The sequence below is a fragment of the Arachis hypogaea genome, chromosome 15 (genome assembly GCF_003086295.3).
Source record: "Arachis hypogaea cultivar Tifrunner chromosome 15, arahy.Tifrunner.gnm2.J5K5, whole genome shotgun sequence".
Classification (NCBI taxonomy): Eukaryota; Viridiplantae; Streptophyta; class Magnoliopsida; order Fabales; family Fabaceae; genus Arachis; species Arachis hypogaea.
This window is the reverse complement of record NC_092050.1, coordinates 126,016,841-126,039,301: the sequence shown is the minus strand read 5'-3', so window position 1 is coordinate 126,039,301 and position 22,461 is coordinate 126,016,841. Positions and strand designations below refer to the sequence as shown.

Below are 22,461 nucleotides of genomic sequence, written 5' to 3'. Positions count from 1 at the left end.
TGGTTCATAAGAGGGCAAGAAAAGTAAATTAATTAAGCAAGTAAGTAAAGAAAGCAAGATAAAGAACTCTTGGCTAAGACTTAGTTAACTGAGATCACCATCCTTGTCAACAAACCAAATATTGATAATCATGAGAGGCCAACCTATTAAGTCTACTTCCCAAAAGCCTTAAGTACGTAATGTCTACTCCTAAGATTGAAGTACGTCAAATAGGTTTGATCACATCAACCCTTAAGTCCCAACCTACCTACTAATTAACTTAGTAGTGGGTTAGCGTCAATGGGTGTCAACTTGATCACCAAGGGTTCTCAAATCACCAAATCCATTATACCCAATAACTCAAGTTTACCCAATTCCTTTAGCTTAGACCAAGAGTCAACAAAACTACTCAAAAACTAAGGAGAATATTTCATCAAACATGTATAATGCAATAGAAATAAACATCATAAATTGCAAGAATAATAAAATCTACTAACTATCAATTGCAAGGAAAGTAAGATCACAACTCAATTCATCAATAAAAGAAACATTAACATCAAATTGCATTAAATGTAAACCAAATCCAACATGAGTTCATCATCACAAAAGAGACATAAAAGAGAAATTAACATTACAACTATGAGAATCAAGATGTAGAAATGAGAAATTATAAAAGAAACAAGATGAGATCAAGTAATTAAACATGGATCTAAGACAATATAACCTAATCCTAACCTAATTCTAGAGAGAAGAGGGAGCTTCTCTCTCTATAAAACTAACTAAAAGCTCATGTTGGCTAAACTAATTGCTCTCCCTTTGCTTAGACTTCAATTCTGCATGAAATACACTCAGAAACAAGTTGGAATTGGGCCTGGGCAGCTCAGAAATCGCCCTAGCATTTTGCCTTTAAGTGGGCCACGTGAGAGTATCGACACGTGCACGCCATGTGCGTGTGCCATCGATTGGCAAATTCTTCATCCACGCAGACGCGTCATGTACGCGTGCGCGTCTCTATGCGAAACCACTTCTGCGCATGCGCGCCTTGTACGCGTGCGTGTCCATTGATGTATTTCCAATCTTTGTCTCTTCATGCATTCTCCCTTTTGCATGCTTTTCTCCTCATTTCTTCCATCCAATACTTGCCTTATGGACCTGAAGTCACTCAACAAATACATCAAGGCATCGAATGGAATTAAAGTGAATCAAAATCACCAATTTAGGGCCTAAAAAGCATGTTTTTACACTTAAGCACAATTCAAGGGAGAATTACAAAACTATGCTATTTCATTGAATAAATGTGGGAAAAGGTGGTAAAATCCCCTAAAATAAGGACAAGATAAATCACGAAATTGGGGTTTATTACTTGCACCTCAAAAATTCCCAGTCTCTCTATTACAGAAAGTGGCATGAGATTTATGCTTGACTTTAGGTCACACAAAGCTTTCTCAAAGGTAATGGTGCCTATGGTGCAAGGAATTAGGAAGCGTCTGGGATCCGGCAGCTTCTGAGGTAGTTTCTTTTGAACCAAGGCATTGAGTTCCTTGGTGAGCACTGGAGGTTCTTCCTCCAATGTCTGTATTCCAAATAACTTGGCATTTAGCTTCATGAGGACTCCTAGGTAACGAGCAACTTGCTCTTCCCTAGTTTCCTCTTCCTCATCTGAGTGATCTTCATAATCCATAATTTGTAACAAGGCATTCAATGGAACTTCTATAGTCTGCTCATGAGCATTAGTTGTCTTCAGTTCTTCAATAGAAAAGTTTTTAGTGGGCGTTGAATGCCCAGTTGCCCCATTACTAGCGTTCAATGCCAGTTGTTGTGCCACTTTGGGCGTTGAACACCTAGTAAGGACTCCCTTACTGGCGTTGAACGCCAGGGATGGCTCTTCTTTAGGTGTTGAACGCCTAGTAAGGACTCCTTTACTGGCGTTCAATGCCAGAGCATCCCCTTAAGATTTGGCCTCAACGTCTATAGTGATGGCCTTGCACTCTTCCCTTGGGTTTACTTCAGTGTTTCTTAGGAGAGTGTTAAGAGGGGTCTCAGGGATTCTTTTACTCAGCTGACCAACTTGTATATCCAAATTTCTTATGGAGGACCTAGTTTCTGTTATGAAACTGTGAGTAGTCTTAGAGAGTTCAGAGACTATGGTTGCTAAGTCATAGAGGCTCTGCTTAGAAGTCTCCATATGTTGCTGAGAAGATGGGAATGGTTTATTACTGTTAAACCTATTCTGGTTTCTTCCACCTTGATTATTGTTAAAGCTTTATTGAGGCATTTGTTAATCCTTCCATGAGAAGTTAGGATGATTCCTCCGTGAGAAGCTTTAGGTGTTTCCATAGGGTTCTCCCATGTAATTCACCTCCTCCATCATGGGTTGATCTGGATCATAAGCATCTTCTTCATAGGAGGTGTCTTGAATGCTGCTAGCTACAGCTTGTATTCCGGAAAATGCTGAGAGATCATATTGACCTACTGGGTCAAGATCTTGTTCAGAGCCAATATGGCATTCAAAGTGTCAACCTCCAAGACTCCTTTCTTCTGAGCTACCCCATTGTTCACATGGTTTCTCTCAGAAGTGTACATGAATTGGTTGTTTGCAACCATTTCAATGAGTTCCTGTGCCTCTTCAAGCGTTTTCTTCAAGTGGAGTGATCCACCAGTAGAATGGTCCAAGGACATCTTGGACATCTCAGATAGACCATCATAGAAGATACCTAGGATAGTCCACTCTGAGAGCACATCAGGAGGACATCTCTTGATCAATCGCTTGTATCTTTCCCAAGCTTCGTAGAGGGATTCACCCTCTTTTTGTCTAAAGGTTTAAACTTCCACCCTGAGTTTGCTCATCTTCTGAAGTGGAAAAAAATTGGCCAAGAATGCATTGACCAACTTTTCCCAAGAGTCTAGGCTTTCTTTGGGTTGAGAATCCAACCATATCCTAGCTCTGTATCTAACAGCAAAAGAAAAAAGCATAAGCCTGTAGACCTCAGGATCCACTCCATTGGTCTTAACAGTATCACAAATTTGCAAGAATTCAGATAGGAATTGATGTGGATCTTCCTGTGCAAGTCCATGAAATTTGCAATTCTATTGCATTAGAGAGACTAACTAAGGCTTAAGCTCAAAGTTATTTGTTCTAATGGTAGGTATGGAGATGCTTCTTCCATAGAACTCAGAAGTGGGTGCAGTAAAGTCACTAAGAACCTTCCTTGCATCTCTTCCATCATTCGGATTGCCTGCCATGTTTGTACTTTCAGCTTCTTGTTCGAAAAGTTTTGTGAGGTTTACTCTGGAGTGTTGTGCTTTAACTTGTTGTAAATGCCTCATTAGGGTCCTCTCAGGTTTAGGGTCAGGATAAAAAGAGAGGTTCTTTATCTCTGTTCCTGATCATAAATAAGAAAAAGAAAAACAAGAAAGAAAGAGAATAGGAGTGTCTATGTCAAAGTATAGAGAACTCCCAGTGAGATGTGAAGAAGAAAGAAGAATGAGAGTAGAGGAGTGAGAAGAAGAATTCGAATAGAGGGGTAGAAGAATTCAAATTTTAAAAGATAAAAAGAGAAACTAGAATTAAAATATTTTTGTTTTTATTTTATTTGTTTATTGAATTCGAAAAACAAGATGGAAATTAAAAGCAAATTAACTAAAAGGAATTGAAAATAGAAAGGTGATTTTTGAAAAAAGAAGAAAGAAATATTTCAAATTGAAAAGATTTTGATTTTAAAAGAATGTAAGTTAGGTAAGTTTTAAAATTGAAAGAGAAAGATAAGATGAGAAATTAAAGAATGTAAGTTAGGTAAGTTTTACAAGAAAGATAAGAAAGAAAAGTAAGATATGAAAAGATTTGAAAAGATAGTAAAGATTTAAAAAGAATTGAAATTAAAATTTAAAAGAAGATAAGATAGAAAAGTTTTTAAATTAAAAAGATATGACAAGATTTAAAAAAGATAAGATTTGAAATTTAAAATTTAACTTTATTAACAAAAAAATCCAAACTTAATTTTTTTTAAATCAAGATAAGAAAAGAAATAAGATTTTTGAAAATTAAAGAAAGATAAAGAAATATTTTTTTGATTTTTTTTGAATTAATAAAGAAAGAGAAAAATAACTAAGAGACACCAAACTCAAAAATTTTTATATCAAAGACACTAGTTTTTCAAAAATTAGAAAGAAAAACACCAAAAGACACCAAACTTAAAAATTTTAAGATCAAACAAAGAAAAGAAATAAGAACAACTTGAATACCAAAAAGAACACTCAAGAACAAAATTTTCAAAAATTTTAAAGAAAAGATAAACACAGACGGGACACCAAACTTAAGAACTGACACTAGACCCAAACAAAAAACAAAGAAAAGATGGATTTTGAGAAAGTTCTTGAAAAAGAAAACAAAAGACACAATTAAAAGATAAAATTATGGTTTGATAGCTCCTTAAATCTGTAAAAAGTACCTAATCTAAGCAACAAGATAGTCTGGTAGTTTGTCAAACTCGAACAATCCCCGACAACGGCGCTAAAAACTTGGTGCACGAAATTGACTTCGTAATATTCGCACAGATAGACCGACAAATGCACCGGGTCGTCTAAGTAATACCTCAAGTGAGTTTGAACAAGCAGTGGCTATCTTGTAGATCTTAGTCAGGCAGATAGAGAATATAGTTATTGTAGAAAAATGCATAAGAACAGAATAAATAAAATATTACTGGATAGGTGTGAAATCAATGATAAAAGAACAGTTGAGGCTTCGGAGATGCTTCCTCCTTCTGGATCAACTTTTCTCACTGTCTCCTCTACTTCAGATCAAACGCTAGGTCAGTGGTCATCCAATCTGAACGGAGGTGAAGCTCCTGCAGTCCATTCCCTTGGTGATCCTACTCAAAGTGCCACAAACAAGGTCAGTTCTTCCGGATCAGAGAACGCTGCGGCCCGATTCTAGCCTATACCACAAAGGCCCTAATCGCCCTGTACCTTGGCTGAACTGATGTCTCCAAGTCCTTAACGAAGTTGTGGATTAGCCGTCTAAGAGATGTATAATCAAGCTTGTGGTTCAGTACTATCCCGTCAAGGACTCGCAAGAACCCATGTAGAATAGGGATGACGGTCAAGTTACACTCCCAATTCATTAGGATGAAGAACAAAGATATATCTTAGAATGGAATCAAGCATAGATTGAAATAGAACAATGATATTATTAATTCATAAGAATCAGCAGAGTTCCTAACCTTAACTTAGGAGGTTAGTGACTCATAGCTTACAGAAAGTAGTAATGTATTCGAAAATATGGCATAAAGTCCTGAACAAGGGTGATCCTTATTCTATATATACTAATGTAATAACTAAGAACTACAAAAATATGATAGAATAGACTAGAGGTGTGAAATCCATCTTTGGGCCCACTTTGGTTGAGTACTTGGGCTGAGCTCGGCCTCCACTTGGAGGAATGGGAGGTGAACCACGCTGCCTTGTGCTTGTGTTGGGCGTTGAACGCCCACTAGGGGGTGGTTGGCGTTCAACGCCAGCTTTGGATCTCCTTTGGGGCGTTGAACGCCAGCTAGGGGGTAGCTCCTTTGGATCCTTGCTCTTGCCTTTTGGCTTTTTCTTTTTCTCTTTTCTTTTCTTTTTTTTCGTTTTATTTTCTCTCTCTCTCTTTTTTTTCTTTCTTTTTTTTTACGGCTTTTTCTTACTTCAAGAATCAACTTTTAGATTTTTCAGATCACCAATAATACTTCTCCTTTTTCATCATTCTCTCAAGAGCCAACACATTTTACTCCAATATCAAATATGCACTGTTAATTCATGCATTCAGAAAGTAAAAGCAAGGCCACCACATCAAATAATTGGACTATTCTTATTATATAACTCGAAATTATGTATCTCACTTTTCTCTTTTTCAAATAAATTTTTCTTTTAAGCACGTGAGAGATATATGGAATATTTCATAGTTTAAGACAAAATAAAAGATGATCATGTACTAGAAACAGAAAACAGACAATGAAATTCAATGGAAAACAGAAAAATACATAACAATAACATAAGCAAGGGGGTAATGGAATGTGACCACCTTAGTGACGGCGGCTACTTCTTCCTCTAGTGGATCCAATGGAGTATTTAAGCTCCTCTATGTCTTGCCCTTGTCTTAGTTGTTCTTCCCTTAAGGCTCTTTGATCTTCTCTTATTTTATGAAGGATGGTGGATTGCTCTTGGTGTTCCAACCTCAGTTGATCCACGTTGGAGCTCAGTTCTCCCAGAGAGGTGTTCAGTTGGTCCCAATAGTTTTGGGGAGGAAAATACATCCCTTGAGGCATCTCAGGGATTTCTTGTTGAGGCGACTACACATGCTCTTGCTGTGGTGCGTGCACAGGCTCTCTAACATGCTCCATCCTTCTTTTCTTGATGGGCTTGTCCTTCTCTATGGGAGTGTCTTTTTCTATGACAATTTCAGCTGAATTGCATATGTGAGATGAGATGTGAGAATGCCAGCCTCGCTTGGGTGGAGGGCTTTTCTGCCACCTTGTACAGCTCTTGAGGTATTACCTCGTGTACCTCCACCTCATTCCCAAGCATAATGCAGTGAATCATTATTGCTCGGGCTATGATAACCTCAGAACGGTTACTTGTTGGAATGATAGATTGTTGGATAAATTCCAACCATCCTCTTGTCACGGGCTTGAGGTCAAGTCTACCTAGTTGGTATGGCCTGCCTTGCGCATCCCTCCTCTATTATGCTCCTTCCACACAAATGTCCATAAGCACTTGGTCTAGCCTTTGGTCGGTATTGACCCTTCTAGTGTAAGAGTGTGGTTCTCCCAACATTTGTGGTAATTTAAGTGCCACTCTTGCACTCTCCAGACTGAAATCCAAGAGTCTCTTAATGAGCGGATATTTTATACGCTTTTTGGCATAGTTTTCATATAGTTTTTAGTATGTTTTGTTTAGTTTTTATTAAGTTTTTTACAGGTTTTAGTGTTAAATTTGTATTTTTGGATTCTACTTTGATTTTTTGCGTTTTTGTACCATTCAGGTATTTTCTGGCTGAAATTAAGGAGCTAGAGCAGAAGTCTAATTCAGAGACAGAGAAAGCATTGCAGATGCTGTCCAAATCTGACCTCCTTGCACTCGGAAGAGATTTTCTGGAGTTACAAAAGTCTAAATAGAGAGTTCTCAATGACTATCAAAATTTGACTTCCAGAGCTTTCCAGAAATGTATAATAGTTCATACTTTATTTCGGACTAGGAGGCCCAAAACTGGCGTCAAACGCCAGCTTTCTGCCCCTTTTCTGGTGTCCAGCGCCCAAGGAGCAGAGCCCAGCGTCCAAACGCCCAGAGAAGACCCCCTAGCTGGCATTCCACACCCCAAAGATCTCATAGCACGTGAATCTCATCAAATCTTAGCCCAAACACTCACCAAGTGGGCCACAGAAGTGGATTTTAGCACCAAAAAGACTGTTTTACCCTTACTAGTCATTAGTTTAGTATTTAAGGGATTTAATTTATGTTATTCGAACACTTTTACATCACTTTTATCATCATACACATTTCGCCATTGTATTTCTCATTAGTATGAGTTTCTAAATCTCCTATGTTGAGGGGAGGAGCCCTGTTGAGTCCTATGAATTGATAAAAGTATTATTATTTCTTTTTCGATCCATGTTTGATTTATTTCTAAGATGTATACTCAATCTTTATTGTGGTGAATAGGATGATCAAACAATCAGCTCTGTTTATCACATTAAGATGAACGTGCCTGACAACCACCCACGTCTACTTGGGTTCGTTTGAATACGTGACTGGAAAGCACGAGCCAACAACTATGTTTATACATCTCTCAGACGGCTAATCCACGACTTCATTAGGGACTTCTCGAGACACCAGTTCAGCCGATTTCCGAGTTGATTAGGGTCTCTGTGGTATAGGCTAGAATTCTAAGAAGCAGCATCCTCTGCTCCGGAAGATTTGACCTTTTCTGTGGCGTTTTAAGTAGGATCGCCAAGAGAATGAGCTGCTAAGCACTTCACCCTTCGTCAGATTGGATGACCACGGCCAATGGCATTCAGTCTATAGCAGAGGAGATCAATGACCATGGCCCATGGTGTTGATCACATATAGCCTGTCATAGAAGAAGTCATTCACAAGCAGAGAAGACAGTGATACCAGAATTAATTCATAAAAGACTAAGCAACTCTAATCATTTACCTTATTCCTATCCCTCTTTTCACAGTTTACACAACTTTTGAGTTCTAATTACTTTTTTTCTCTATTCCCATTACTGACGCTATTTGATATTTGATATAAAAAGTAATTTGTACAATATTAAAACACATTAAATCCATCTGATCTGCCTGACTAAGACCTGCAGGATAACCATAGCTTGCTTAAAGCCAACAATCCTCATGGGATCGATCCTGACTCACTCAGGTATTACTTGGACGACCCAGTGCACTTGCTGGTACAACAGTATGAAGGTGTGGGAATTCGTGCTACCAAGTTTTTGGCGCCGTTGTCGGGGATTGTTCGAGTTTGAACAAACTGACGGAATTGTCTTGCTCCCTAGATCATGTAATTTTTATTTTATTTGAGTCTTTTAATTTTTATTTTCTTCTTCTCTATTTTTCAAAAATTATTAAAAACTTTTTCAAAAATATATTTCTTTCCTTTGTTTGATCTTTGATTTTGTTTGAGTCTTTTAATTTTTGTTTTCTTCTCTATTTTTCGAAAAAATTAAAAATCTTTTTCAAAAATATTTTTCTTTTCTTTGTTCAATTTTTGTTCTTGGTATTGAGTCTTGCATGTTCCTGCTTTCCAATTCCAAAAATTCTGAGATCTTCTTCTAAAATTCTATTAAAATTAGTGCCTTTTTGTTTGAATCTTTTTTCAATTTTAAATTTGGTGTTTGAGTCTTTTTATTTTGTTCTTGGTTAAATTTTCGTGTTCTTTGAGTCTTGCTTTCTAAAAATTTTTAAGAATATTTTCTTTATTTAATTCTTGTGTCAAATCTTTAAGTTTGGTATTTTCTTGTGTTTTTCTTTCAATTTTTCAAAAATTTTATGTTTGATGTTCAAAAGTTTTAAGTTTGGTGTTCTTTACATGTTCTTGTGTTCTTTGAGTTTTTGAGTATTGTTCTTGGTGTTCTTGTTAAACTTCAAGGTGTTCTTGTGTTTTCTTTTTGTTTTGATTTTAAAATTTTTAAGTTTGGTGCCCCTTTGTGTTTCCCTCCAAAATTTTTCGAAAATTAGGGGCATTAGATCTAAAAATTTTAAGTCTTGTATCTTTTACTTGTTTTTTCTTTCCTCATTAAATTCAAAAATAAAAAATATATTTTCTATTTTTATTTTATTATTAATTTTTGAAATTCTAACTAAAATTTCAGATTTTAATTTTTAAATTTTTATCCTATCTTATCTTAGTTTTTAATTTTCAAAAATCAAATCTTTTCAAAATAAAAAATTATATCTTTTTCAAAATTCTTATCTTATCTTATTTGAAATTTAAAATTTCAACTTTCAAAATTCAAAAACTAAAATTTCAAAATTTCAAAATTCAATTTTAAAAATTAAATCTTTTCAAATTTTAAATCTTTTTCAAAATTTAAAAATTCAAATTTCAAAATTTCAATTTTCAAATTTCAAAATTCAAATTTTAATTTTTCAAATTTCAAATCTTTGATTCAATTCTCTTTTTAATTAATTGTATATCTTCTCTCTCTTCTTTTTCAAAACTTCCTAACTAACTCTTCTACTATTCTCTCTTCTTTTTCGAATTAAATTCCTTTTAATTAATTGATTTTAATTTCGGTCTAAATAAATAAATAAATAAAATAAAAACAAAAAATATTTTAATTATTGTTTATCTTCTCTACTTTTATTTCTCCTTCTACCTCTTCTATCTTCATTCTTCCTTCTTCATCCTCTACCTTTCTTAATCATGAACCCAAATGGGAATGAAGAGTTCAGAAGAACTCTAAGATCTTATACGAATCCCACTGCTGACTTCTATGGAAGAAGTATTAGCATACCTCACATCAGAGCAAGTAACTTTGAAGTGAACCCTCAACTCATTACTCTAGTGCAGCAAAACTGCCAGTATTCTGGACTTTCTCAGGAAGAACCTATAGAGTTTCTAGCAGATTTCTTAAAGATTGCTGACACAATACACACTGAGGGAGTAGATCAAGATGTCTACAGATTACTGCTTTTTTTTTGCTATAAAGGACCAAACAAAAAGGTGGTTGGATAACCAGCCTAAAGCTAGTTTAAAAACTTGGAAACAGTTAGTAGACAAGTTTTTAATCAATACTTTCCCCCAAGAAAGATGACCCAGCTGAGGCTGGACATCCAAGGCTTCAGACAAAGAGATAGTGAATCTCTTTATGATGCTTGGGAAAGGTATAGAAGGATGTTAAGAAAATGTCTGATGATCGGATAATTTATACCCTTTTTGGCATTGTTTTTACATAGTTTTTAGTAAGTTTTAGTTACTTTTTATTATATTTTTATTAGTTTTTATTCAAAAATCATATTTCTAGAATTTACTACAAGTTTGTGTATTTTTTTTGTGATTTCAGGTATTTTCTGACTGAAATTGAGGGACATGAGCAAAAATCTGATTTAGAGGCTGAAAAAGGACTGAAGATGCTGTTGGATTCTGACCTCCCTATACTCGAACTAGATTTTTTGGAGCTACAGAAGCCCAATTGGCACGCTCTAAATTGCGTTGGAAAGTAGACATCATGGGCTTTTCAGCAATATATAATAGTCCATACTTTGTTCGAGATTTGACGGCCCAAACTAGCGTTTAAAGTCAGCCTAAAAATTCTGGCGTAAAACGCCCAAACTGGCACCAGAATTGGAGTTAAACGCCTAAACTGGCACCAAAGCTGGCGTTTAACTCCAAGAACAGCCTAAGCACGAAATAGCTTCAATGCTCAGCTCAAGCACACATCAAGTGGGTTCCGGAAGTGGATTTCTGCACTATCTTCACTTAGTTACTCATTTTCTGTAACCCTAGGTTACAAGTTTAATATAAAAACTACTTTTAGAGATTCATTTTAGCAACTTATGACATTTTTACATTTTATATTGTACCTTTGATGGCATGAGTCTCTAAACCCCATAGGTGGGGGTGAGGGGCTCTACTGTGTTTCAATGGATTAATGCAATTACTACTGTTTTCTATTCAATTACGCATGATTCTATTCTAAGATACTCACTCGTACTTCAATATGGAGAATATGATATTCCGTGACAGTCATCAGTATCCTCTACCCTATGAGCGCATGCCTGATAACCACTCCGTTCTATCTGAGCTCAACGTAGTCCTTGGGCGATAGCTTGAGTGCGTATCTCTTGGGTTTCTAATCCACAGATCGAGTCCGGAGGTTAGAATCTTCGTGGTATAGGCTAGAATCATTGGCAGCATTCTTGAGATCCAGAAAGTCTAAACCTTGTCTGTGGTATTCTGATGAGCGGATAATTTATACCCTTTTTGGCATTGTTTTTACATAGTTTTTAGTATGTTTTAGTTACTTTTTATTATATTTTTATTAGTTTTTATTCAAAAATCAAATTTCTAGATTTTACTATGAGTTAGTGTGTTTTTCTATGATTTCAGGTATTTTCTGACTGAAATTGAGGGACTTGAGCAAAAATCTGATTCAGAGGCTGAAAAAGGACTGCAGATGCTGTTGGATTCTGACCCTCCTGCACTCAAAGTGGATTTTCTAGAGCTACAGAAGCCCTATTGGTGCTCTCTCAATTGCGTTGGAAAGTGAATATTCTGGGCTTTCCAAAAATATATAATAGTTCATACTTTTCCTGAGATTTGATGGCCCAAACTGGCATTCAAAGTCAGTCTAAAACATCTTGGCGTAAAACGCCCAAACTGGCACCAAAGCTGGCGTTTAACTCCAGAAACAGTCTATGCACGAAAAAGCTTTAATGATCAGCCCAAGCACACACCAAGTGGGCCCCGGAAGTGGATTTCTGCACTATCTGCACTTAGTTACTCATTTTCTGTAACCCTAGGCGACTAGTCTAGTATAAAAACTACTTTTAGAGATTTATTTTATATCTTTGATCGCTTTTATCTTTTGATCACTTTGATCATAGACTATCATTTGGGAGGCTGGCCTCACGGCCATGCCTAGACCTTTCACTTATGTATTTTCTACGGTGGAGTTTCTACACCCCATAGATTAAGGTGTGGAGCTCTGCTGTTCTTCATGAATTAATGCAAGTACTATTGTTTTTCCTTTAATTCACGCCTACTTCTTCTCCAAGATATAATCTTGTTCTTAATTCAGTTAAGTCAGAATGGAGGGGTGACCCGTGACAATCACCCAATCTTCGTTACTCGCTTAGCCAAGATCGCGTGCCTGACAACCACAAAGCGATCTACATGATGTTCAACGTAGTCATTGGACGACAGCTGGAGTATACTCTCTTGGATATCTAATACACGGACCGAGTCCGTGAGATTAGTATCTTCGTGGTATAGGCTAGAACCATTAGCAGCATTCCTGAGATCCGAAAAGTCTAAACCTTGTCTGTGGTATTCCGAGTAGGATCTGGGAAGGGATGGCTGTGACGAGCTTCAAACTTGCGAATGTTGGGCGCAGTGGCAGTGTGCAAAAGGACAATGGTCCTATTTCGATGCTAGCGGGAACCGACAGATGATTAACCGTGCGGTGACAGTGCATATGGATTTGTTTTCATACGAGAGGATCATACAGCTTGCCATGGAAGGAGGTAACGCATGGTTAGAAGAAGGTAGTAGGAAAGCAGAAGTTCAGAAGCAACAAAGCATCTCTAGACGCTTATCCGAAATTTCCACCATTGAATTACATAAGTATTTCTATTTTATTTTCTGTTTTATTTACATTTTAATTATTAAAACCTTATAACCATTTGAATCCGTCTGACTGAGATTTACAAGGATGACCATAGCTTGCTTCAAGCCGACAATCTCCGTGGGATCGACCCTTACTCACGTAAGGTTTATTACTTGGATGACCCAGTGCACTTGCTGGTTAGTTACGTAGATTTGTGTAAAAGATGAGATCATGTTCTTCCACACCAAGTCTTTGGCGCTGTAGCCAGGGAATGAACAATCATGATTTTGCGTACCAAGTTTTTGGCGCCGTTGTCGGAGATTGTTCGAGTTTGGACAACTGACGATTCATCTTGTTGCTCAGATTAGGTAATTTTATTTTAATTTTAAGCTTTTTATTTTCGAAAAATTCAAAAAAAAATATATATTGTATTTTGTTCTTCAGAATTTTTAAGAATGATTTCTAGAGTTTCATCATGATCTGTTGAAGCCTGGCTGGCTGTCAAGCTATGTCTAAATTCTTTTGGACCAAGGCTTCCACTTATCATTGCAGGAGCTTTTTGATTCCCATCAATATGGCTGTTGTCTGTAATGCTCTGCTGAAGTTTGGCTGGCCATTGGCCATGTCTAATCTTTTGGACCGAAGCTTTCATATAAAGATTGACTGGCTATTAAGCCATGTCTAAATTTTTGGACCGGAGCTTTAGACTAACATTGCATGATTCCTGGAATTCTTATTAAAAAGTTTGTATCTTTTTATTTTCTTTTTCCAAATTAATTTTCGAAAACTTACAAAAAAATTAATAAAATCATAAAAACAAAAAAATTTTGTGTTTCCTGTTTGAGTCTTGTATCAAGTTTTAAGTTTGGTGTCAATTGCATCTTTTTAATTCTCTTAAAATTTTCAAAAATTCATGCATGTGTTCTTCATTGATCTTCAAGTTGTTCTTGATGATTGTCTTTGTTTGATCTTTACATTTTCTTGTTTTGTGTCTTTTCTTATTTTTCATATGCATTCTTGAATTATTAGTGTCTAAAGTTTAAAAATTTTTAAGTTTGGTGTCTTGCATGTTTTTCTTTTCTTAAAAATTTTCAAAAAACATGTTCTTGGTGTTCATCATGATCTTCAAAGTGTTCTTGGTGTTCATCTTGACATTCAAAGTGTTCTTGCATGCATTAGTTGTTTTGATTTTAATTTCTTATGTTTTGTGTCATCTTTATGTTTTTCTCTTTTCTCATTAATTTCAAAAATAAAAAAATATCTTTCCCTTTATTTTGCTCATAATTTTTGAAATTTTGAATTTATTTGGTCAAAAATTTTTTAAAATTTAGTTGTTTCTTGTTAGTCAAGTCAAAATTTCAAATTAAAAATTATATCTTTTTCAAAAATCAAATCTTTTTCAATTTTTTTATTTTCAAAAATTTTCAAAATTGATTTTTCAAAATCTTGTTCTTAGTTTTATTTCATATTTTCGAAATTAATGCTAACATTTAATGTTTAGATTCAAAAAGCTTCAAGTTATTACTTGCCTATTAAGAAAGGTTCAATCTTTAAATTCTAGAATCATATCTTTTAGTTTCTTGTTAGTCAAGTAATCAACTTTAATTTTCAAAATCAAATCTTTTTAATTTCTTTTTCAAATCTTTTTCAAAATGAATTTCAATCATATCTTTTTCAAAATTTAATTTCAAAATCCTTTTCTAACTTCTTATCTTCTCAAAATTGATTTTCAAATCTTTTTCAATTAACCACTTGATTAGTTTGTTTTAATTTTAAAAAGTTTACTATTTCAATCATATCTTTTTCAAAACCACCTAACTATTTTTCTCTCTCTAATTTTCGAAAATCACTAACCACTTTTTCAAAATTATTTTTCTAATTTTAATTTATTTTCTCTCCTAAATTTCGAATTATAACTAATAATTAAAATAAAAACAAAAATATTTTTCTTTTATTTTAATTTAAAATTCGAATTATCTCTCTCTCTCATCTCTTTCTATTTATTTATTTATTTACTAACACTTCTCTTCTTCTTATAATTCGAACCCTTTCTCCCTCTCTGTGTTTGAATTCTTCATCTTCTCTCTTCTTCATTCTACTCTTCTATTCTTCTACTCACATAAAGGAATCTCTATACTGTGACATAGAGGATTTCTATTCTTTTCTGTTCTTTTCTTTTTCATATCAGCAGGAGCAAGGATAAGAACATTCTTGTTAAAGCTGATCCGGAACCTGAAAGGACTCTAAAAAGGAAGCTAAAGCACAACACTCTAGAGAGGACCTGACAGAAATTTTCGAAAAAGAAGAAGAGATGGCGAACCCAATAACAATGGTGGAGATGCAAGGAAGATGCTTGGTGACTTTATTGCACCCTCTTCTGACTTCTGTGGAAGGAGCATCTCAATTCCTGCAATTGGAGCAAACAACTTTGAGCTTAAGCCTCAATAAGTTTCTCTGATGCAGCAGAACTACAAGTTTCATGGAGTTCCATTGGAAGATCCTCATCAGTTTTTAGCTGAATTCTTGCAAGCCTGTGATACTGTTAAGACCAATGGGGTTAATCCTGAGGTCTACAGACTTATGCTTTTCCCCTTTGCTGTAAGAGACAGAGCTAGGACATGGTTGGACTCACAACCTAAAGATAGCCTGAACTCTTAGGAAAAGTTGGTCAATGCTTTCTTGGCCAAGTTCTTTCCACCTCAAAAGTTGAGCAAGCTTAAAGTGGAAGTTCAAACCTTCAGACAGAAGGAAGGTAAATCCCTCTATGAAGCTTGGGAAAGATACAAGCAATTGATCAGAAGGTGTCCTTTTGACATGTTTTCAGAATGGAGCACCATATGTATACTCTATGATGGTCTGTCTGAATTGTCCAAGATGTCATTGGATCACTCTGCTGGTGGATCTCTTCATCTAAAGAAGACGCCTACAGAATCCCAGGAACTCATTGAAATAGTTGCAAATAACCAGTTCATGTACACTTCTAAAAGGAATCCTATAAATAATGGGATAACTCAGAAGAAAGGAGTTCTTGAGATTGATACTCGAATGCCATATTGGCTCAGAATAAAATATTGACTGAGCAAGTCAATATAATTTCTCAGAGTCTGACTGAAATGCAAGCTACATCGGCAGTACTAAAGAAGCCTCCCCTGAAGGAGAAGCTTATGATCCTGAGAATCCTGGAATGGAAGAGGTGAATTACATGGGAGAATTCTATAGAAACACCTACAATCCTTCATGGAGGAATCATCCTAATCTCTCATGGAAGGATCAACAGAAGTCTAATCAAGGCTTCAATAATAATAATGGTGGAAGAAACAGGTTTGGCAATAGCAAACCTTTTCCATCATCTTCTCAGCAACAGACAGAGAATTCTAAGTAGAGCCACTCTGACTTAGCAACTGTAGTCTCTGATCTATCTAAGACCACTCTCAGTTTTATGACTGAAGCAAGGTCCTCCATTAGAAATTTGGAGGCACAAGTGGGTCAGCTGAGTAAAAGAGTTACTGAACTCCCTCCTAGTACTCTCCCAAGCAATACAGAAGAGAATCCAAAAAGAGAGTGCAAGGCCATAAACACGTCCCACATGGCCGAACTTGGAGAGGAAGAAAAGGTAATGATTTCCAATGAGGAAGACCTCAATGGACGTCCACTGGCCTCCAAGGAGTTCCCTAATGAGGAACCAAAGGAATCTGAGGCTCATATTGAGACCATAGAGATTCTACTGAACTTACTGTTGCCATTCATGAGCTCTGATGAGTATTCTTCCTCTGAAGAGGATGAAGATATTATTGAAGAGCAAGTTGCTCAATATCTAGGAGCAATCATGAAGCTGATTGCCAAGTTATTTGGTAATGAGACTTGGGAGGATGAACCCCCATTGCTCATCAATGAACTAAATGATCTGGTTTAACTGAAATTACCTCAGAAGAAACAGGATCCTGGAAGGTTCTTAATACCTTGTACCATAGGCACCATGACCTTTGAGAAGGCTCTATGTGACCTGGGGTCAGGGATAAACCTCATGCCCCTCTCTGTAATGGAGAAACTAGGGATCTTTGAGGTGCAAGCTGCAAGAATCTCACTAGAGATGGCAGCCAATTCAAGGAAACAGGCTTATGGACTTGTAGAGGATGTCTTGGTGAAGGTTGAAGGCCTGTACATCCCTGCTGATTTTATAATCCTAGACACTGGAAAGGATGAGGATGAATCCATCATCCTCGGAAGACCCTTCCTAGCCACAGCAAGAGCTGTGATTGATGTGGACAGAAGAGAGTTAGTCCTTCAAGTAAATGAGGACTACCTTGTGTTTAAGGCTCAAGGATCTTCTTCTGTAACCATGGAGAGGAAGCATGAAAAGCTTCTCTCAATACGGAGTCAAACAGAGCCCCCACACTCAACTTCTAAGTTTGGTGTTGGGAGGCCAACATCAAGCTCTAAATCTTTGTGAAGCTCTCTAAGAGCTCACTGTCAAGCTATTGACATTAAAGAAGCGCTTGTTGGGAGGCAACCCAATGTTATTTAATTATATTTATTTATTTTTCATTGTTATTTTATGTTTTCTTTAGGTTGATGATCATGTGAAGTCATAAAAACAACTGTAAAATTAAAGCAAAATGAAAAACAGCATGAAAAATAGCACACCCTGGAGGACAGGCTTACTGGCGTTTAAACACCAGTAAGGATAGCAGAATGGGCGTTTAACGCCCAGCCTGGTAGTATTCTGGGCGTTAAACGCCAGAATGGGCAGCACTCTGGGCGTTTAACGCCAGAAAGGGCTGTCTGGCATCTGGCTGGCGTTTAATGCCAGAAATGGGCAGCAGACTGGCGTTTAACGCCAGGAAAGGTAGCAGAGCTGGCGTTAAACGCCAGATTTGGCACACAATGGGCGTTTAAACGCCAGAATGGTGCAGGGACTCGAATTCCTTGACACCTCAGGATCTGTGGACCCCACAGGATCCCCACCTACCCCACCTCTTCTTCTCTCCTCTTCACACCTTTCCATAACACTCTTCCCCAAACACCCCTCACCTATCACATCCTACCCTCTTTCCTAAACACCCCTCACCTATCAAATCCTACCCTCTTCCCCACAACCTCTTCACCACTCACATCCATCCATCATTAAACCCCACCTACCTCACCATTCAAATTCAAACCTTTTCCCTCCCAAACCCAACCCCTCATACACGGCTACCCTCTCTCCCTTACCCTATAAATACCCCTCCTTACCACTTTCATCTTCACACAACATACACACTACTACCCCCTTGGCCGAACCCAAACCATTACTCCATCTCCTCCATTTCTTCTTCTTCTACTCCTCTCTTTCTTTTTTTGCTCGAGGACGAGCAACCATTCTAAGTTTGGTGTGGGAAAAGCTAAAGCTTTTTATTTTCCATAACCACTAATAGCACCTAAGGCCGGAGAAACCTCTAGAAAGAGGAAATGAAAGACAATTGCTTCCACCTCCGAGTCATGGGAGATGGAGAGATTCATCTCAAAGATCCATCAAGACCACTTCTATGAAGTTGTGGCCAAGAAAAAGGTGATCCCCGAGGTCCCCTTCAAGCTCAAAAAGAGTGAATATCCGGAGATCCGACATGAAGTTCGAAGAAGAGGTTGGAAAATCCTCACCAACCCCATTTAACAAGTCGGGATCTTAATGGTTCAAGAGTTCTATGCCAATTCATGGATCACTAAGAACCATGACCAAAGTGTGAACCCGAACCCAAAGAATTGGCTCACAATGGTTCGGGAGAAATACTTGGATTTTAGCCCGGAAAATGTGAGGTTAGCATTCAACTTACCAATGATGCAAGGAGATCCTCACCCTTTCACTAGAAGGGTCAACTTTGATCAAAGGTTGGACCAAGTCCTTAGGGACATTTGTATGGAAGGAGCTCAATGGAAGAGAGATTCAAGAGGCAAGCCGGTTCAACTAAGGATGGAGCACCAAGAGCATTCCATCCTCCTCCATGAAATTAGAGAAGACCAAAGAGCCATGAGGGAGGAGCAACAAAGGCAAGGAAGAGACATTGAGGAGCTAGCTGTCGTCACTAAGGTGGACCCATTCTTTAATTTCTTTGCTCTTATTTTTCTATTTTTTTGAATTATATGCTTTATATTTTGTCTATGTTTGTGTCTTTATTACATGATCATTAGTGTCTAGTGTCTATGTCTTAAAAGCTATGAATGTCCTATGAATCCATCACCTTTCTTAAATGAAAAATATTTTTAATTGCAAAAGAACAAGAAGTACATGGTTTCGAATTCTATCTTGAAATTAGTTTAATTATTTTGATGTGGTGACAATACCTTTTATTTTCTGAATGAATGCTTGAACAGTGCATATTTTTTGAATTTATTGTTTATAAATGTTAAAATTGTTGGCTCTTGAAAGAATAACGAAAAAGGAAAAATGTTATTGGTAATCTGAAAAATCATAAAATTGATTCTTGAAGCAAGAAAAAGCAGTGAATAGACAAAGCTTGCGAAAAAAAAAAAAGAAAAAAAAGTGGCGAAAAAAAGAAAGAAAAAGAAAAAGCAAGCAGAAAAAGCGAATAGCCCTTTAAACCAAAAGGCAAGGGTAAAAAGGATCCAAGGCTTTGAGCATTAATGGATAGAAGGACCCAAAGGAATAAAATCCTGGCCTAAGTGGCTGAACCAAGCTGTCCCTAACCATGTGCTTGTGGCGTGAAGGTGTCAAGTGAAAAGCTTGAGATTGAGCAGTTAAAGTCGTGGTCCAAAGCAAAAAGAGTGTGCTTAAGAGCTCTGGACACCTCTAACTGGGGACTCTAGCAAAGCTGAGTCACAATCTGAAAAGGTTCACCCAGTTATATGTCTGTGGCATTTATGTATCCGGTGGTAATACTGGAAAACAAAATGCTTAGAGTCACGGCCAAGACACATAAAATAGCTGTGTTCAAGAATCAACATACTGAACTAGGAGAATCAATAACACTATCTGAATTCTGAGTTCCTATAGAAGCCAATCATTCTGAACTTCAAAGGATAAAGTGAGATGCCTCAGAAGCAAAATGGCTACAAGTCCTGCTCATCTAATTGAAGCTAATCTTCATTGATAAGTTTGGAATTCATTGTATATTCTCTTCTTTTTATCCTATTTTGTTTTTAGTTTCTTGGGCACAAGCAACAATTTAAGTTTGATGTTGTGATGAGCGGATACTTTATACCCTTTTTGGCATTGTTTTTACATAGTTTTTAGTATGTTTTAGTTACTTTTTATTATATTTTTATTAGTTTTTATTCAAAAATCACATTTCTGGACTTTACTATGAGTTTGTGTGTTTTTTTGTGATTTCAGGTATTTTCTGACTAAAATTGAGGGACTTGAGCAAAAATCTGATTCAGAAGCTGAAAAAGGACTGCAGATGCTGTTGGATTCTGACCCTCCTACACTCGAAGTGGATTTTCTGGAGCTACAAAAGCCCAATTAGCGCGCTCTTAATTTCGTTGGAAAGTAGACATCCTAGGCTTTCCAGAAATATATAATAGTCTATACTTTGCCTGAGATTTGATGGCCCAAACTGGCGTTCAAAGTCAGCCTAAAAATCCTGGCGTAAAATGCCCAAACTGGCACCAGAATTGGAGTTAAACGCCCAAACTGGCACCAAAGCTGGCGTTTAACTCCAGAAACAGCCTATGCACGAAAAATTTCAATGCTCAGCCTAAGCACACACCAAATGGGCCCCGAAAGTAGATTTCTGCACTATCTGCACTTAGTTACTCATTTTCTGTAACCCTAGGCTACTAGTCTAGTATAAAAACTACTTTTAGAGATTTATTTTATATCTTTGATCGCTTTTATCTTTTGATCACTTTGATCATAGACTATCATTTGGGAGGCTGCCTCACGGCCATGCCTAGACCTTTCACTTATGTATTTTCTACGGTGGAGTTTCTACACCACATAGATTAAGGTGTGGAGCTCTGCTGTTCTTCATGAATTAATGCAAGTACTATTGTTTTTCCTTCAATTCACGCCTACTTCTTCTCCAAGATATACTCTTGTTCTTAATTCAGTTAAGTCAGAATGGAGGGGTGACCCGTGACAATCACCCAATCTTCGTTACTCGCTTAGCCAAGATCGCGTGCCTGACAACCACAAAGCGATCTACATGATGTTCAACGTAGTCATTGGACGACAGCTGGAGTATACTCTCTTGGATATCTAATACACGGACCGAGTATATGAGATTAGTATCTTCGTGGTATAGGCTAGAACCATTAGCTGCATTCCTGAGATCCAGAAAGTCTAAACCTTGTCTGTGGTATTCCGAGTAGGATCTGGGAAGGGATGGCTGTGACGAGCTTCAAACTTGCGAATGTTAGGTGCAGTGACAGTGTGCAAAAGGACAATGGACCTATTTCGACGCTTGCGGGAACCGACAGATGATTAGCCATGCGGTTACAGCACATACGGATTTGTTTTCATCCAAGAGGATCATACAGCTTGCCATGGAAGGAGGTAACATATGGTTGGAAGAAGGCAGTAGGAAAGCAGAAGTTCAGAAGCAACAAAGCATTTCCAGACGCTTATCCAAAATTCCCACCATTGAATTACATAAGTATTTCTATTTTATTTTTTGTTTTATTTACATTTTAATTATTAAAACCTTATAACTATTTGAATCCGCCTGACTGAGATTTACAAGGATGACCATAGCTTGCTTCAAGCCGACAATCTCCGTGAGATCGACCCTTACTCACATAAGGTTTATTACTTGGATGACCCAGTGCACTTGCTGGTTAGTTACGCGGATTTGTGTAAAAGATGAGATCATGTTCTTCTACACCAAGTCTTTGGCGCTGTAGCCAGGGAATGAACAATCACGATTTTGCGTACCATATTCTGAGTAGGATCTAAAAGGGGATGACTGTGACGAGCTTCAAACTTGCGAATGTTGGGCGCAGTGATAGTGTGCAAAAGGATAACGGTCCTATTCTGACGCTAGTGAGAACCGACAGATGATTAGCCGTGCGGTGACAACGCTTGGTATTTTTCATCCGAGAGGATCATACAGCCTGCCATGGAAGGAAACCATGCGTGTTTGGAGAAGAAGACAGTAGGAAAGCAGAGATTCAGATGACAGAGTATCTCCAGAACCTCAACCTGTTTCTCAGTATTAAATCACTACAAGAAAAAGCATGTTTTTCGATGCCAAAAATCGACGGCTATTTCTGCCGTCGATAATTTTTGACGGCTATTTCTGCCGTCGATAATTTTCGACAGCTTGCTGTCGATATTACTAAAAAAAATTAAAAATAAAATGTTAAAATCGACAGCCTGGTCATCGATATTTTTATAATATTGTCGTATTATCAACGAACCAGAAGTCGAAAATAAAATCGACGAATATGGCGTCTATTTTATTATTTAAAATATCGACAACTTTACTGTCGATAAATTTGAACGGTCTAGATTACTTTCTAAAATGAAATGGATGGTATAAATTTAATCTATAAAATAGACGTTATATGTGTTGTTTTTTTTGGATTAAAATCGACGAATATGGTGTCGATTTTATTATTTAAAATATCGATAACTTTGTCGTCACTAAATTTGAACGGTCTTGATTGCTTTCTAAAATGGGATGAACGATATAAATTTAATCTATGAAATAGACGCTATATGT

The 22,461-nt window shown here is 37.0% G+C and overlaps 1 non-coding gene across 1 annotated transcript; it reads left to right on the top strand.

Moving 5' to 3' along the window:
* Positions 1-2,712: 2,712 nt before the first annotated feature.
* On the top strand, positions 2,713-2,820 carry LOC112753423 (small nucleolar RNA R71). The gene has a single exon (XR_003177811.1). It is a non-coding gene; the product is annotated as a small nucleolar RNA R71 (small nucleolar RNA).
* Positions 2,821-22,461: the final 19,641 nt, after the last annotated feature.